Here is an 18,145-nt window from a genome sequence, read left to right as displayed (position 1 = left end):
AATATTTTCTGTATCCGCCCCAGAAGTGTTGAACATATCAAATTACATTTCATACTGAAACATTAAATGGAATCCGACCGTGTTCATATTATTACAACTAGATGAAACCCCGTGTAAACGCTGGAAATCACAATTACATAATATTGTATCTTCTTTAATGTGTGTTTGAATTGTTGCGCACATGAATTTAATGAACTATATCTTTAATTCAAATGAATTTAAGAACATATTTTAATAATTGCGTGCATTAGATATGTTATGTTCATTGATATATACAGTAAATAAAACTTCATAATACTCTGAAGTTGATATAGGGCTCATGGCGGGTGTGACCGCTCGACAGGGAATGCTTACTCCTCCTAGGTACCTGATCCCACCTCTGGTGTGTCCAGGGGTCCGTGTTTGCCCAACTCTCTGTTTTGTATTGCTTATAGGAGTTATGAGATTGATCACTGTTCGTTATCTTCACTTTGCATTATAGGAAGTCACTCGGAGCTGCAAATTAAATGTTCATTCTGTATTAGGGGCGAGATCAAAATTTCAATGTCTGAGAAAAAACTAAATTCACAGTTTTCAATAAGACCCCCCCCCCCTTTAAAACTAAATATGATGAATATTGAAACCAAGTGATTAACAAGTACAAGCATATGACTACCGGTATAAACAACACCCTGGATACCTTTTTAATGTTTATTTCTAAATGTAAGTGTACATATGTGCATTAAAACTATTAAATGTTCATTAAAATGTAATATTATATGGTTTTCAACAGTCGCTTGTCTTTTTCCACATCAGTGTAATCAATGTCGAATGACAGAAACTTAAGGAAGATTTTATTCCCCTCCCCCAAACTACTTGAATTTAGATTTTCATCTGACATCGATCTTTTGATCTCGCCTCTAACATAATGATCTCTGTCCGTATTAAAAATTAGATAATGACTTTACGAATGCTATTGTAATCCATCATGCCGAATAGTTGACCGAAAACAAAATGAACGGTCGTTTATAATTTTAAAATTTGAAACTCAGCATTGTGAATGTCCAATGTGACAGGCACTATTATGAATACACGTCGATTCTTCTCGTCAAACGCAATAATCGAAAACATAATGCACTATATGAATGACAAACAGACAGAAGAAATATTGTACACAGTGGCCTGATTTCTTGGACATTGTTAGGTAGTGTGCACCCAATTTCGGTGAATTGTATGAAATTTTAAGTTAGAGGTATAAGGCGCAAACTTCCCAGAACAGTCCCGGACCATTCGATATCTGACATATTGGACAGTTTTTGACATATTATTTACTTTCAAGATATGTGTCATCACAAAACATGTTAAACCAAAATAAAAACTTGAACTTGAAATCTTGTGTTTATCCATGTGTTTGTAAAGATCAGTAACTGTTAATAATTTATTGCAAAAAGTCGTAATAGTGATCTATAATCACAGGAAAAAATAAGAACACTGAAAATATCAGATTAATACCGTACAGTGTATTAATTTTTTTTTATCGATGTGTCAGGTCAGATCGTTGGTCTCGGGTGGGGGGTGGGGTGTCCTTCATTGGATTGTAAGTACATGTAATATAATTATAAACCTTCATAAATGATAAATATAGGCCTATTCAAAACTATTATAAATATAACTGACACTAAACACCCACACAATCTTATGCTGATCCTGTTTTAAACCAATCGCAACTTCTCGGCTTGCCGACAAAGGCCCGAGAATGTGTGACTCAAGCTTCTATGATGTTGCCCCATTCTGTGCGCTTCGTTCTGGAAGTTTCCATAAGGCTGATTCAAGACTAAAAATCACGGATCGAAAAAACAAACATTTTTTACTCGACAATTAACAAAACTTCTTTCTTCTGTAAAATCCAAACCACTGATCTACTTTGCATCGTATTATCTTAAGTTTTCATTAAAAAAAAACAAAAAACTGAATTAGATCCGCCACTGTACTCTTATTTTTGCTGTTTCAGGGTAGTTATCGAAAACGAAAGTAGGTTTTTAATTAATTATTAATATTTATTAATCAAGTAAGATTCTATTATAGCTTACGGACTTCACCTCACATATGAGATTGATCGCTGTTCGTTATCTTCACCTTTCATATGAAACAATAGTAAAACGTCTTTAAATAAGTGTTTTCGTAATACTAAACACAGTTTTCGAGATACACCAATCTGAAACTGATGATACATGTAATACATTTTGTATATGCAGAAAACGACCGGTCTTTTAAAGATGCTGGTATGTAGGGACATACAGGATCTAAAGTTTGTTGAGCTTCCACGTGCAGCCCATTTCCAGTCGGCAGATTTTTCAAACATAAATTATTACAAAATTGGTTAAATGTTTTTATTGGTCTTTATACACCCGTCATTAGACGGATTAATTGACTGAATATTGTTTAACGTCCCTCTCGAGAATATTTCACTCATATGGAGACGTCATCATTGCCGGTGAAGGGCTGCAAAATTTCGGCCTATGCTCGGCGCTTATGGCCATTGAGCAGGGAGGTATCTTTATCGTGCCACACCTGCTGTGACACGGGACCTCGGTTTTTGCCGTCTCATCCGAAGGACCGCCCCATTTAGTCGCCTCTTACGACAAATAAGGGGTACGGAGGACCTATTTTAACCCGGATCCCCACGGGACTCATTAGACGGAACATATATTATGGCGCTGTCCGTGCGTCTTTCTAGCTGTCCCTCAATCCGTCTGAGGTCATGTTTTTCGGACTTTTTTCCGTAACAGATGTATGCACGACTTTGAAATTTGCTCACAATTTCTCCCTCAAAAAGCGTAAGAGTGAGTTTGCATTTCAGCTGGATTGGTGCACCCTGACCAAGTTTAGGGTTATAATTAGGTCAAACAGTTTTTCGGACTTTCTTCTTTACATATACAGATATTGCCCTGAAATTTACCCAAAAGCTTCCTATCGGAGTAATGCAGTTTCAGTTTGCATTTCAGCTGGATTGGCCCTCCGTCCGTGACTTACATTAGATCAAACAGTTTTCCGGACTTTTTCTCATTATAGATACAAATATTGCCCTGAAACTTAGTTACAGGCTTCCTCTCGGAGGAATACAAGTTGGATTGGTTGGTCTCCAACTTACATGTACTTTCGAGCTAAAATAGGTCAGACAGTTTTCCGGGCTTTTCCCCCATTGCGGATACAGATAAAGCCCTGAAATTTAGTGACAGGCTTCCTCTCGGAGGAATACAAGTTGGGTTTGCATTTTAGCTAGACTGGTCTGTCCTCAACCTGAACAGGATATCCAAAAAGAATTGAAACCCCTGGGAGTGGTCAATGTCAAAAGGTTTATAATAAAACGGAATTAGAACATTGAAACAACAATTACCTATTTATTAACTTTTGGAATGCCAATACTTCCAACAAATATCAGAGTCGGGTTTTACCAAATGAAAATAGAAATGTTCGTGCCAAATCCACTGCGTTGCTTTAAATGTCAGCGATTTGGCCATGGCCAAACAAATTGTAAAGGCTCCGAAGCCTGCTTCAGGTATGGTGAAGAGGGGCACGATGGAAACATTTGCCCCAAAGAACAAAGATTCAAAAACTGCAAAGGTGACCACATGGCTTCCTCTAAGCAATGTCCTCCGATCTGGATAAAAGACTCAACAATTTTTCAGTTATCTGGTGGCGCCCAGTGAGAGAACCTTCCGAAAGTAAACTTGGAAACTTTCTAACTTACCGGCGCGAGCGGGATTCGAACCCGCGCCGATCAACGGTGAGAGGCCATGCTCTAACCACTCGGCCACGGAGGCCCCTTCTGCATTAAAGAAAAGGAAATACAGAAAGTTAAAGCTGAAAAATGAATAACAAACCACGAGGCCATAAACCTTAATAACATGTACAGTGTTCTTAAACCAAAGCTGCCATCGTATGCAATAGTTTCAAAATCACCCTCAACCAATCTAATTAAAATTATATCCTTGGATCCGCTCACGTATATTGAGCGATATACGTGAGCGGATCAAATTTTAATTAGATTGATCTCCAACGAAGGATATTTCAACACAAGTCTGTGAGAATGATACTAAGTATGTTCCTACATACGTCTGTAGCAACAACAGTTTCTTTGTCATCTAAGGACAAAAGTAAAGTAAATTCAACACTTGCGTCTTCGGGGTCCGAAGCTGAGTTGTAGCTGCGACTTCTGCAGTTGGTGTAGCTCCGATGTCTGCAAAGCCTGTGGCTGCAGATACCCCCAAAATCGTCTGGGAGACGTGACGCATCTCCATGAAAAAATAAATCAAAACAGTAAAGCGATCGGGTGCCCAAGGTGGCGAAAGATCCCGTCGCTGTCCACAACAAATTTAGGGTTTTGGAGAAAATGGAGGTACTCCATCACACTCCATATCACGAGTCCGGAGCCTTTCTCCAAAAAAGAATACAGGAAGAATATCCCCGGTAAAACATGAAAAAATCAATATATGCACCCAGGGGTGCATAATCCGAGTTGCATGGGATACATTGTAAAGTCAGGAATGATGTGGCATATTTATAATTGTGAAGAACTAATTTCAGTTTTAAACTTTTCAAGTTACTGTCCAGAAACCATATTTGTCTGAAGTTTTCAATCTATTTTTGGTCACTGACCTTGACCTTTGACCTTTTTTCTCCAAAATCAATAGGGGCCTTGCTTTGCTGGTATCCAACAATATAACCAAGTTTCATTTGATTCAAATTAAAAAATTTCAAGTTATTCTCCGGAAACTATTTTTTTTAAAATTTTAAATATATTTTCGGTCACTGTGACCTTGACCCATTTTCTCCAAAATCAATAGGGGTCTTCTTTACCTGGTACATAACAATATCTTTAAGTATCATTTGATTCGGATTTAAACTTTCTGAGTTATCATCCGGAAACCAAATATTTCTGAAATTTTCATTCTATATTCGGTCACTGTGACCTTGACCTTTGTTCTCCGACATCAATAGGGTTCTTTCTTATCTGGTAGCCAACAATATATCAAAGTTTCATTTGATTCGGATTTAAACTTTCTGAGTTCTCATCCGGAAACTGAAATTTTCATTCTATATTCGGTTACTGTGACCTTGACCTTTGCAATTTTTCTCCAAAATCAATAGGGGTCTTCCTTACCTGGTACCCAACAATAAATCAAAGTTTCATTTGATTAGATTGTAAACTTTTCGAGTTATCATCCGGAAACCAATTGTTGACGCCCGCCCGCCCGCATCATCAAACCAATAGCCGAATTCAACTTCGTTGCAACTCGGCTAAAAATCTTAAATCATCCATAATTTTTTCAATAAAATTGACGACGTTTTAGAGTAAATTTCAATGAACTATCATTACTCATTCAGAACCACAACTCGGTAGCCTTATGCTTACAAGAAACACATCTGAAAGACACAGATAAGATAAATTTCGAAAACCATACTATGTATAACCCTTATGCTCAAACAGACAGAGCCTCTGGTGGTTCTTCAATAGCAGTCCATAACAACTACATTCATAGTGAAATAAATTTGAAAACAAATCTTCAAGCAGTAGCAATATGTCTCTCCCTTGTTAAAACAATTACCCCTTTGTGTTGTATATATTCCCTCACACTCACGATAACTTAAAGACTAGACTTTTTGACTTCCTAGACAGTTACTTCTTCAACAAAAATGGAAAACGCAAATATTCCTATCTAGTGATCAGTCATCTAAAATATTACTTTGTTAAACGCCATTCTGATTCCACACACGTGCTCTGAAGTTGAAATTAAAAATATGCTGGAGTTCCTCAATGACAATATTTTCGTGGTCTTTCGTTATCAGGTCTTCCAACAGTCTGTTGGAATTCCCATGGTCACGAATTGTGCACCTTTGTTAGCTGACCTGTTTTTATATCCCTATGAAACAGAATTTATTCAAACACTTCTACGCGAGAAGAAAAATCTCTTCCTGTGGCCTTCAATTCGACCTTTACATGTAGATGTATCGACGATGTATTATCTATTAACAATAATAATTCATTCATATGTCGATTCAATATATCCCAGTGAACTCGAAATAAAAGACAACACAGAGTCGTCCTCTTCTGCTTCATACTTAGATATATTTTCATGCTTTATTTTTAGACATTTACAATTACATCTACATAGATGATCTCACACACAAAATCACACACACATGCATACAATATCTTCCATACAAAAACTTTCTACATGAACTAGTATTTGACAGCTAGGCATAATTTAAAGGTATTGAAAATATACATATCAACAAAATGATACTAAAAGTAATGATAACAAATATAACCTATACAGCTTTGGTTTTTCATCACTTGTTATAAACAATATCATATATTGACCATTTACTAAATATTTTGGATTTGCATCCAAACACATTTTCACATTATTTTTCCATTTTTCTGTAGTACTTAAATAAATGCACTGCCTCAGAAAATTTTGGCTTGTGATCTGGAATAATATATAAACTTTTTTGATACTAATAAAAGAACATTTTCTAAACAGCTTCCTTCTGTATTACCAAGTAAGACTATTCTTCTTGAAATTTTATAACCATTTTCAATTGCATCGAACCGTCACTCAAAATCATTCCCAAATAAGTTGACATATACACAATCATAGAATATGTGAACTATTGTTTCTGCTTCACAATTACAAAATGTACACAAATTATTGTCTGAAATTTTAATTTTGTAAAGAAAGGAGTTGGTAGCAATGTAATTTTCATCTTCATGTTTTTAAATCAAGACAGGCTACTGACAAACAAGTTGATGGTACAGGGGTTTCAACAGTCTCGTTTAAAGTCAGCAGTTCGCAAATTCTACGGTCGTTATAAAGATCTAGTTTGCCAACATAACCTATCATTGGGTGAAATGCCATCTGACGTCTTTCATGACGATTGTTAGGCCGTTCTTGGCACACTGATTCTGACTCCTCGTGATAGGGCAACGTATCCTCCAATATCTTATTGTTGTCCCAATAGGTGATTATATCGACTACAATATTCTGGATTGAATATGTGTCTATCAGGGGCCAAGACAGTTGAACCAACTGATTGCACAGACCTACAAACATATCTTGCCTCTCTTTGTCATCATCAGGTATACTATTTGACAACTCATCGATGTTGTTGATATTTAGTAGTTTGCATATTATCAAGCACACACAACATTTAGTCACAAAATTAAAAAGTCCACTACTGAATTAACACAATCAGATATTTTTTCTCAACAGTTCGAAAAATGAACTTCTTTTTATATGGCATAAAGAGCCGTTGTCACCCACAGTGCTGCTACTGAAGAACATGTTTATGAAATCCTGCAGGATGATGCACCTTTTGTGAAACCCCTGAGGGCGCGGGACAAGACCAGTGAGTTGATCTTCTGCATCTTCACTGAAAGCCATGGATAATTTTGCCTCAACCATCCATTCCACACTCAGCTGATCACCATGCTACAGAAGTTGGTAAGGATTTCTGTCTTGTCCAATTGGCACATACTTGTGTAGGTACTTGAGAATTTCCAGTGCTCCATGGGCAGTAGATGGATTCTCCTTAATAACTCTCAGATTCACCTGATCAGGAAATTGCACTTAATCATGTGTATGGACCAATATGCTATTCACACTAATAATGAAGTTTAATTTTTTTTTTACTTTTGTTAGGGGACCTTTTTATGAATTTAAACTAAACATGAGAGGATATACAGAGATCTGACTGATGATCAGTACAAACAATTTAATTGCACTTCAGTTTGCTTAATATGCTGTGAATATATATATATATATATATATATATATATATATATATATATGCAAGGTGAAGATAACGAACAGTGATCAATCTCATAACTCCTATAAGCAATACAAAATAGATAGTTGGGCAAACACGGACCCCTGGACACACCAGAGGTGGGATCAGGTGCCTAGGAGGAGTAAGCATCCCCTGTTGACCGGTCACACCCGCCGTGAGCCTTATATCTTGATCAGGTAAACGGAGTTATCCACAGTCAAAATCAGTGTGCCAAGAACGGCTTAACAATCGGTATGAAACACGTCAGACAGCATTTAACCCAATGCGAGGTTGTATTGACGAACTAGATCGTTATAACGACCATAGAATTTGCGAAATGCTGACTTCAATCGAGACTGTTGAAACCCCTGTACCAACAACTTGTTTGTCAGTAGCTTTCCTCGATTTAAAAACTGACTATGCGCAGAACAAGCTCTTGCATATCGAATCAGTTGAGATATATAAACACCATATGCAGGTGATAATGGAATATTGCTACATAAATATGGGAAGTTGACGACGGAGAAGCTGAATTCATCTCGTTTCTCATACAGTTGAGTTGTCAGTTTGCCGTTAATGTCTACTTTCAATAAAATATCTAAGTATGAAGCAGAAGTGGACGACTCTGTGGTGTCCTTTATTTCGAGCTCACAGGGATATATCAAATCGACATATGAATGAAAGCTATTATTGTTAATAGACAAAACGTCATCGATATATCTAAATGTCGAATTGAAGGCCACAGCGAGAGTTTTTCTTCTCGCGTAGAGGGTTTTGAATAAATTCTGCTTCATATGAATATAGAACCAGGTCAGCTAACAAAGGAGCACAATTCGTGCCCATGGGAATTTCAACAGACTGTTGGAAGACTTGATCACCAAAGACCACGAAGATATTGTCAATGAGGAACTCTAGCATATTTTTTATTTCAACTTCGGAGTACTTGTGCGTGGAATCAGAGTGGTGTTTAACAAAGTAAGTTTTTGAATGACTGATCACTAGATATGAATATTTCCGTTTTTGTTGAAGAAGCAACTGTCTATGATGTCAAAAAGTCTAGTCTTTAATTTATCGCGAGGAGCGGTCGTGTGTAGTGTTGAAAATTTCGAGTGTGCTGAAATTGACGTTATACGACGCTGACATTAATGGATTATGAAATGTTGTAACGAATACATTTGTTAACAGTATTACAAAAAATAAAATTTGTTCATTGTTATTTTTTTTCATAAATTAAATAATGCAGTTTCTTTTTTCCGCTAGTATATATATATATATATATATATATGTGTGTGTGTGTGTGTGTGTGTGTGTGTGTTGAAGAGTGATGGTGGTGAAATTTGTTGTTGATAATTTGCTATATTCGTTTTTCTTGTCCATAATTGATCACTATTTCAGAAATCAACTTAGCATTGTTTATGTAGTCATTAAAATGGCAACCATTGGTATATTCTTTGATTACATTTGATAAAATTCATTTGCATTGAATATTTAAGTCTTTGTTTTCTTTACAATGACGTTCCAACGATATTGACGTTATACATGTATAACGTTATCAAATGATTTATGACGTTATCTCAGGATCAATGCATGCATTCCAAATCAGTATTACTATGGGTTAGGTGTAACGTTCAAGGTAAACTTTGGTATCAAAATAATCAGGAAGATGTGTGTTTTCAGAAAAAAATAAAAACCCAGTTTTAAAAATATTGCCCCGAAGGTTCCTTTTCGCTTGACGCAACTCATATATATACCAGTACTTGCTATTTCAAACTTTTTTGAGACTGTTGTGTGTATTGATGGGGAGTATCTTTAATATCCATTTCACTGAACAGGGGAAAGTAAACCTAGACTATTTTCTTTACAAGATGCTCCATTCTACTCCTCAGTATTATCTGGTCTGTATCAGAGGGTAGGTAATTCTGAAATGATTTGCATTTGATTTATAAATTGCATTGAACTTGTGTGCATCAACAAAATTTAGTTTATATTGAAATTCATTTCAAGTTTCTAATGGATAAAATAAATAACTTAGGAAAAACTTCTCACCTGCAGTCCTATATCTGTTACAGAGAATGAATTAACAGAGAATGTATTATCTACTGTATCTAAGTCACGAAAGGATATACGGATTTTTGCAGCGAAGCACAAGGCCCACAACATCATCTTATTTTCCTGCCGGAGGTGGTGACGAGTCATATTCAGCTTCTGAATATTGTCTCAGCAAACGGAATATCCTGGTTCTAAAACACGAAAACTTTATCAATCAAGGCAAGCAATTATTTCTTTTTTCAGGTAAAAGGAAAATGGAAGTAAAATATGTACAGTTACTAACCTACATGTGTAAAATATTTGACCCATGAAAGTAATTAAAATTTGATAAAGTTGCACACAATTGGATTTAAATTATATATGTGTGTGTACTTTGTTCATCAGCTTCATCTATGACAGAGTAATCAAATGGTAGTGGTACATTAAATTATCACTTTCATCTTCACTACTGAAGTCTACATCATCATTAACTTTATGACAAACGGGATGATTTCAGCTTCTCCGTCGTCAACTTCCCATATTTATGTAGCAATATGCATATGTTGTTTATATCTCTCAACTGATTCGATACGCAGGAGCTTGTTCTGCTTATGGTCAGTTTTTAAATCGAAGCAGCCTACTGACAAACAAGTCGATGGTGCAGGGGTTCCAACAGTCTCGTTTAAAGTAAGCATTTCGCAAATTCCATGGTCGTTAGACCGATCTAATTTGCCACAAAAAAAATATCATTGGGTCTAATGCTGTCTGACGTGTTTCATACCGATTGTTAGGCCGTTCTTGGCACACAGATGTTTTGATGTATGTCTATCGTGGGTAGTACAGGGAGTTCCTACTGTCGGTATCTCAGAACAAAATTGTATTGAGATATAGGTGCATGGCAGATTTACAATGCATGTACTTTAATTAGTCATTCACCTGGATTTCATTCTTCCATGACACAATTTTCTGATTAAATTCACTGCATATCTTATCTGCCGCTGTTCGTGTGCATTTCATTCCTTTGCTCCAACGTAACTTCTGGAACCATTGAAAATGCTGCAACACAATGTGACAACTTTGATATTGCCTCAGATTCGTGAGAATATTATTTAAATTGTAAAGCTTGCCTATTATATATAAAAAGAAAATGAAGGCTTCAATATTTTAATTTTTACCTTTTGACTGCAACTCGAACTGTACATAGTTTTCCCATGTCATTCTTGTAATGTTTATTATAGAACCTAGGTTCAAGTATTCGTGATGTATTGTCAGTGCTACAGACCTTCTCCTGGACTATTTCCTTTGCAAACGTCTAGCTATTGATATAGGTTAACTGATATATTAAAAAAAAACACCTTTAAATTGAATCCAAAGTAAGCAAGGAAAAATCGAATTTTCACTAAATAGTATACATGTGCCAAATATAATGCGGTGCTAGTACCATGAACTAGCAAAAGCAATCACTCTTGCTTACTGGATTTGATAATGTGCATGCGATTTTACAACTTACATGTCAGCATTTTTAATTCGGTGACATGACAGTGCACCTTGCAAAACCCCTGTCAATGCACATCTCATAAGATGATGCATACATTGCAGTATCCCAGCTAAACTTTTCGAATGACTTCAAATTTGTTGACCTCTTGAGTGATGGCATATTGGCAATTTTCACTTTCTTCTTTATAGCAAGTTTCATAACTCTCGCCTTTGCATCCCTAGCGGGTTTACTTTTTCTTAAAGGGCCAGATTCACCTGCATATGGTGTTTATATATCTCAACTGATTCGATATGCAAGAGCTTGTTCTGGGTATAGTCAGTTTTTAAATTGAGGTAAGCTACTGACAAACAAGTTGATGGTACAGGGATTTCAACAGTCTCGATTGAAGGCAGCATTTCGCAAATTCTATGGTCGTTATAACGATCTAGTTCGTCAATACAACCTCGCATTGGGTCAAATGCTGTCTGACGTTTCATACCGATTGTTAAGCCGTTCTTGGCACACTGATTTGACTGCGGATAACTCCGTTTACCTGATCAGGATATGGGGCTCACGGCGGGTGTGACCGGTCAACAGGGGATGCTTACTCCTCCTAGGCACCTGATCCCACCTCTGGTGTGTCCAGGGGTCCGTGTTTGCCCAACTATCTATTTTGTATTGCTTGTAGGAGTTATGAGATTGATCACTGTTCGTTATCTTCACCTTGCATTCACGATTTCCCCCAAAATTTTGTTTTTCACTTTTGATGATCAGAATCTACTGTCTAATGTTTTTAAAAGATTTCACATAAAAATGAAGGTTTTACATTATCTCAGAAGCTCATTTTAGAGAGTTCATTTTTTGTTTTGTAAACAAAGTTTGCGGCATGTTGTTGTTTACGAAATGTTCTATAGAAATGGTTATTGATCAAAGTTTATTATATCTTTCACATTTCAAGCATTCTTCGGGTAAAATGTGTCATCTAAATGTTAAAATTTGTGACTATCCAAATTTAAGATGCTTTATATTACAACATTAATATTTCACTGGTTTGTTCGTATATACATAAAAAGAATCGAGTCTTTGTTTACATAACACAGATTTAAGGGCTAAATATTGCTTTTATTCTTGCATTCAGAAGGTCAAAATGTTGGCTGTCAACATCAAATGAGCTATAGTTTTAATGTTTCACATAAAAAATATTTTGTTAAAAAATCGTGAACCAGTCCCTTTAAAGTAGTCGGTATGCATAATCATGGTGAGAGTCCGTGATGTACTTATACACCTGCTGTTTAAAACCCTCCTTTTTTAAATTGAAGTACTTTGAAGACTTCAATGGAGTCGAGGTCAAACATTTCCTCTTCACAACTTTTAGTGATGTGAAGCTAAATTTTCTTACTGGTAATGGTTTAATAGCTGTAGCAATGTTGCTAGAACATTTGGCAATCTCATGTTTATAAATCCTCACAATCAGAGAAGCACAATCTCTTTTACTTGATCATGAGTTAATGGAAGAGGAATTTTCTTGTCCAAAATGTCATTAAGTTCAATCAAAGCATTAGTAACTTTGATACAACTTTCTTTTAAAACCTTTTCCCCTTGTTACAATTGGTTGATTGCATTTCATGCACGTCATGTTAGAACTCTCAGCATCTGCGATTTTGAACTGCATGCGTATCACGTCATGAAATGAGTAAACTCATGTGACCTATTGCAATTGGTTGTCGTCCGTCGTGCGTTAACTATTGAACATTTTTAACTTCTTCTTAACTATCAGTCCAATTCTTTTCAAATTTGGTATGAAGCATCATTGGGACAAGGGGGACATAAATTGTAAATTTCAGGACTCCAGCACCCCTGAGGACTTACCGGTAGGGGTGGGACAAAAACTGTCCAAAATTGACCCAATTTTCAAAAATCTTCTCAAGAACCACACACATGTAAGAAAAACTAAATGCATAGTGATGTAGAGCAGGAAGGTCTCTACCAAAATTGTAAATGTCATGATCCCCTGGGTAAAGGGTTTTGACTCCAGGGCGGGGCCAAACTTGGTATATAGTGTTGATGTGTAAAACACTTGAATAACATCTTCTTTAGTGTCATTGATACTAAATTGAAAGTAAATACATATTTAGAAAGAGCAGGTAGTCATTTACCAAAATTGTAAATTTGATGATCCCAGGGGTAGGGGTTTTGATATCAAGGTGGGGCCAAAATGGTCAGTTATTAAATGTGTGAACAATAGACATTTTTAACTTCTTCTTGATAACCGTGTCCGAGTGGTTAGAGCATCGCGCTCAAAATCACACGGCCTCTCACCTCTGTTGGCGCGGGTTCAAATCCTGCTCGCGCCGGTAAGTGAGAAAGTTTCCCAGTTTACTTTCGGAAGGTCGGTGGTCTCTTCCCAGGTACATTGTATCTGAGTTCTCTCTTTCACCAATAAAAACTGGGCGCCACCAGATAACTGAAAAACTGTTGAGTGTGGCGAAAATCATCAAACGATCTATCTTCTTGATAACTATCATTCCAATTCTTTCCGAATTTAGTATGAAACATATTTGGAACAAGGGGAACATAAACTGTAAATTTCAGGATTCCTGCACCCCTGGGGCCTTAAGGGTGGAGCAAAAACTGCCCAATTTTCAAAACTCTTCTCAAGAACCACACAGGTGTAAGAAAAACTAAATGCATGGTGATGAAGAGCAGGAAGGCGTCTACCAAAAATGGTAAATTTGATGATCCCCGGGGTAGGGGTTCTGACCCCAGGGCGGGGCCAAACTTGGTATATAGTGTTAATGTGTAAAACACTTAAATACCATATTCTTTTGTGTGGTTGATACTATATTGACACTAAATAGATATTTAGAAAGAGCAGGTAGTCCTTTACCAAAATTGTAAATTTGATGATCCCAGGGGTAGGGGTTTGGTTATCAAGGTGGGGTCAAAATTGTCAGTTATTAAATATGTGAACAAAAGACATTTTTTAAGAGACGCTGTCAGTAATCATGCAGAATTTTTTGGGAAGTGCAAATTTTTTTTTATTGAAAAATCTTTAAAATTTTATGTCGTGTTATTGATAAAATCATTGAAAATACATGTGTGTTCACTTAAACTAAAATAATACAACGTTATTGATCACTTTATTGTTACCATGGTAACAAGCACAAAGGCTCGGAAAAAACAGTGAAATATACCTCTTTAGAGTCCCAAATAAATACAATTAAAATTATAAGATGCATATTTTTTTAGTTTAAGGTAAATGCACAAGGCTTAATATAACATTCTGTTGAAAAAAGACATTTTAATATCTCAGCAAAAATGGTTGCCATGACAACCAACATACCTTGCATTGTATACAGTGAAAAATACCCGGTATGCTATTAACAATTTTTCCGGAATTTGACGTGTTGAGCTTTTGGGTTTTATGTGTAATTCAACCCAACTTTCTTTGTTCACTTTCGCCATGTTTGTTTTGTATATGCACGTCAGTAATTTATAGACCGAAACTTTTAACCCACCTCCTCCCCAAACATCCACCTTCTAGCTAGTTAATAACTTTTTGTTAACATTATGCTTTGACTTGTCTGGTACAAATATTTTCTAGTCAGTTAATTTAGTATTACATGTATATACTTTTTATTCCAAGTCTTTTGTTTTCATACATATTGATGTGTGGTCTGTTTTATGCAGAATAGCCCCATCTTTTTTGCCATTTGTATTCCATTATTATATTGTTTATGTTTTCATATCGATAATTGTGTGATTTGCTAGTCTAGATAAGATAAATGTTACTTTAATTCCAACAAGTGTGACATTTATATTTTGAATATTGTGATTTTGTTTGGCATTTGTAATAAATGCTAATTTCAACACAATCTGACTTTGTACTTATTTAGTAAAACTTAGCAAAAAACACAGCAGAGTAGACTCATGGAGATGTTTAGGGAGGAAAACATTAGGTAGATATAAAGAGGAAGGTATAAGATGCATATTTTTTTAGTTTAAGGTAAATGCACAAGGCTTAATATAACATTCTGTTGAAAAAAGACATTTTAATATCTCAGCAAAAATGGTTGCCATGACAACCAACATACCTTGCATTGTATACAGTGAAAAATTCAATAAAACAATAGATTTTTGAGCTAACTTTTTTCAGAAACGCAACACAGTCTGGTAAGGTCTTTCATATAGGAAGAGGTAACAAATTGCTATTTAAAAATATAAAATCAGTTCAACAACTTTTTTTTTTTGTTCCTGACCTGATCAAAAACACCATTTTTTAATGTTCAGCTACATTTTCAAAAATCTATCTAATTAATGATCTAATTTAGGTAAAGAATATTTGCCATCTGAGTTCATCGATTACACTCTAACGACATGCTAAATTCTATTGAAACTTGTAAATGACCTTGCCCTATAATCTCAAGGTCATATACATTAACCAGTGACCTGAACTGCAGTTGGATTTAATTTAAACATGTGCATATCTTTATCTACTAACCAACCTGTGTATTTGATAAAAATCACATATTTACTATATATATATATATATATATATATATATAAATAACCCACACACATATTATTAAAGATTACATTAACACACTCGCTGAATATAAAAAAAAAACCATTTACAAATTTGATCAATGTATAGATTTGTTAATGAAATAGCCCCTTTATATCAACTTTATATTAATGAAACACAGATACTAATTATGAATAAATTAATATTGAAATTCATTGATGCATATAGCATATAGTTACTCCATGGTACATACATCTACATGTCTTGACCTACACTAAAGTAAGAACTACATGTACAGTGTCCTTAATTAAATGGTACCATCCTTGATTCATACTTCAGTCAAAACAGGTGAACAAATCCTAAATTTGATCCTTAACTACTCAGGTGAGCTAAAATAAGTTGGATAAGGTATAAAATTACAACACAGAACTAGCAAACAGTGTTAGTTGTGATACATCATTCATACATTCCTCTGCTGTCAAATCATTTTCATCAAATTTAGTGTTTGATTCTTTCCGGGGTTTTTTTTAAATGATAATCGACTAAAGAAGCTTCCAATTTGAAATGGGGTAGGAAAATCCTGAGATTTAAACTGTCTTGTACTATCACAACTCTTTACTTGTCTCATTTCTTTTGCAACTTCTTCAAGGTCACACTTAAATCCAGTCAACTCCCCATGGTCAAATTTTTCATGAATGAAATTTGCTCCTTTGAAAAGTTTTTCACTTCCCGTTTGCACTTCGGTGCCCATCCCTGATTTAATGATGAAACGCCTGACCTGGTGGACATACCTATATCTAGTAAAGTCTTCTGTGAAGAAAGTTTAGTTTCAACAAGACTTGAATAACTTTTTTTTGTTCGCTCTCTTAGATTTGATGTATCAGATGGAAATACGTGATTTCCTCTGTCTAAATGGAGGCACAACTGACCATATTTCATAAATGTTGCTATACAGCCATCTTCTGGACATGTGAATACAGTATCACCTTGCTCTACTGACTCATTATTTTCAGCATGTTCAATAATGATGTCACTTTCCATTTCAGTTACCCTAGGTCTGTTTTGAGTTAACCATGTAATGCTGCTTTCTTCTCTGACTATTAAACAAGCAGATGAATTACCAGCAGACTGGATATTTGTAGCTGTAAACTCTTTTCCTGTCCCGATTTCAAATTGCTTCGAAACAGTAATTGTCTTGCTGTCAAAAAATAAAATTGTGCAGGAGGCTGATATTTTCAATCTTTCCACCTTTCAGAAGGTTAGACAATTTAACAGAACTTGGTGGTAATGCAACAACTACTTTTAATTTGGTCATAGTACTTTCTATGGCTGCTTTGAATTCAGCTGCTGTCTGCACATTGTGGCCTTCATTTACATATCGTTTTATACACAATTTAATATGTGCTGCTTTACGGTCACATATGGACTTGCCACCTTGAGGATCAGAAAAATCCATTCTTCTAATAGAAATATTATAATCATTATCATTCAGTTCAGGAATAGACAGTATACTGTAAGAAGAATGGTAGCAACCTGCATTATCTGATCTGATATACAGTGTGTTTATGTCTCTATTCATCAAATGAACATGTCGAAACAAATCTTTTAACATGGCATTAGATGTGACTGCAGCCTGGGTTGCAATATCAAAGACGTGGACAAATGTTAGACTTCTAGCATCCTCTCTGTCGTTAAAGGTGATCACACTAACATGCCATGAGAGACCTCTCTTAGCAAACCAGCTTGCTTAAAACTTCTTCTTGATAACGATCATTCCAATTCTTTTCATATTTGGTATGAAGCATCTTTGGAACAAGGGGGACATAAATTGTAAATTTCATGATCCCTGGGGTAGGGGTTCTGACCCCAGGGCGGGACCAAACTTGGTATATTGTGCTAAATGGATAGAGCAGGTAGTCTTCTACCAAAATTGTAAATTTGATGTTCTCCAGAGTAAGAGTTCTGACCCCAGGGTGGGGCCAAACTTAGTATATAGTATGTATGTGTAAGTTTGCTGATACTGTATACAATCTAAATACATGTACATATTTAGGAATAACAGAAAAGGATGTACAAAAAATGCTGAATTTCATAACCCAGGGTTATGACTTTGGGATGAGTCCAAATTAGCCACATCTTTTGATGTTTTAATGTTAATACACCTATTATTGAAAGCCTTTCATCAGTCTATGCACTTTTGAGGGCAATGAAGTTTTCAGAAAACATCTTGTTTATACTGTTGCTGAACAGTAGAATTTAGCTTAGATATTCCGAACAGGACTTTGTTTTTAGATTTCATAGCC

The sequence above is a fragment of the Ostrea edulis genome, chromosome 1, assembly GCF_947568905.1.
Source record: "Ostrea edulis chromosome 1, xbOstEdul1.1, whole genome shotgun sequence".
Lineage (NCBI taxonomy): Eukaryota > Metazoa > Mollusca > Bivalvia > Ostreida > Ostreidae > Ostrea > Ostrea edulis.
Note: the sequence above shows the minus strand (reverse complement) of the source record.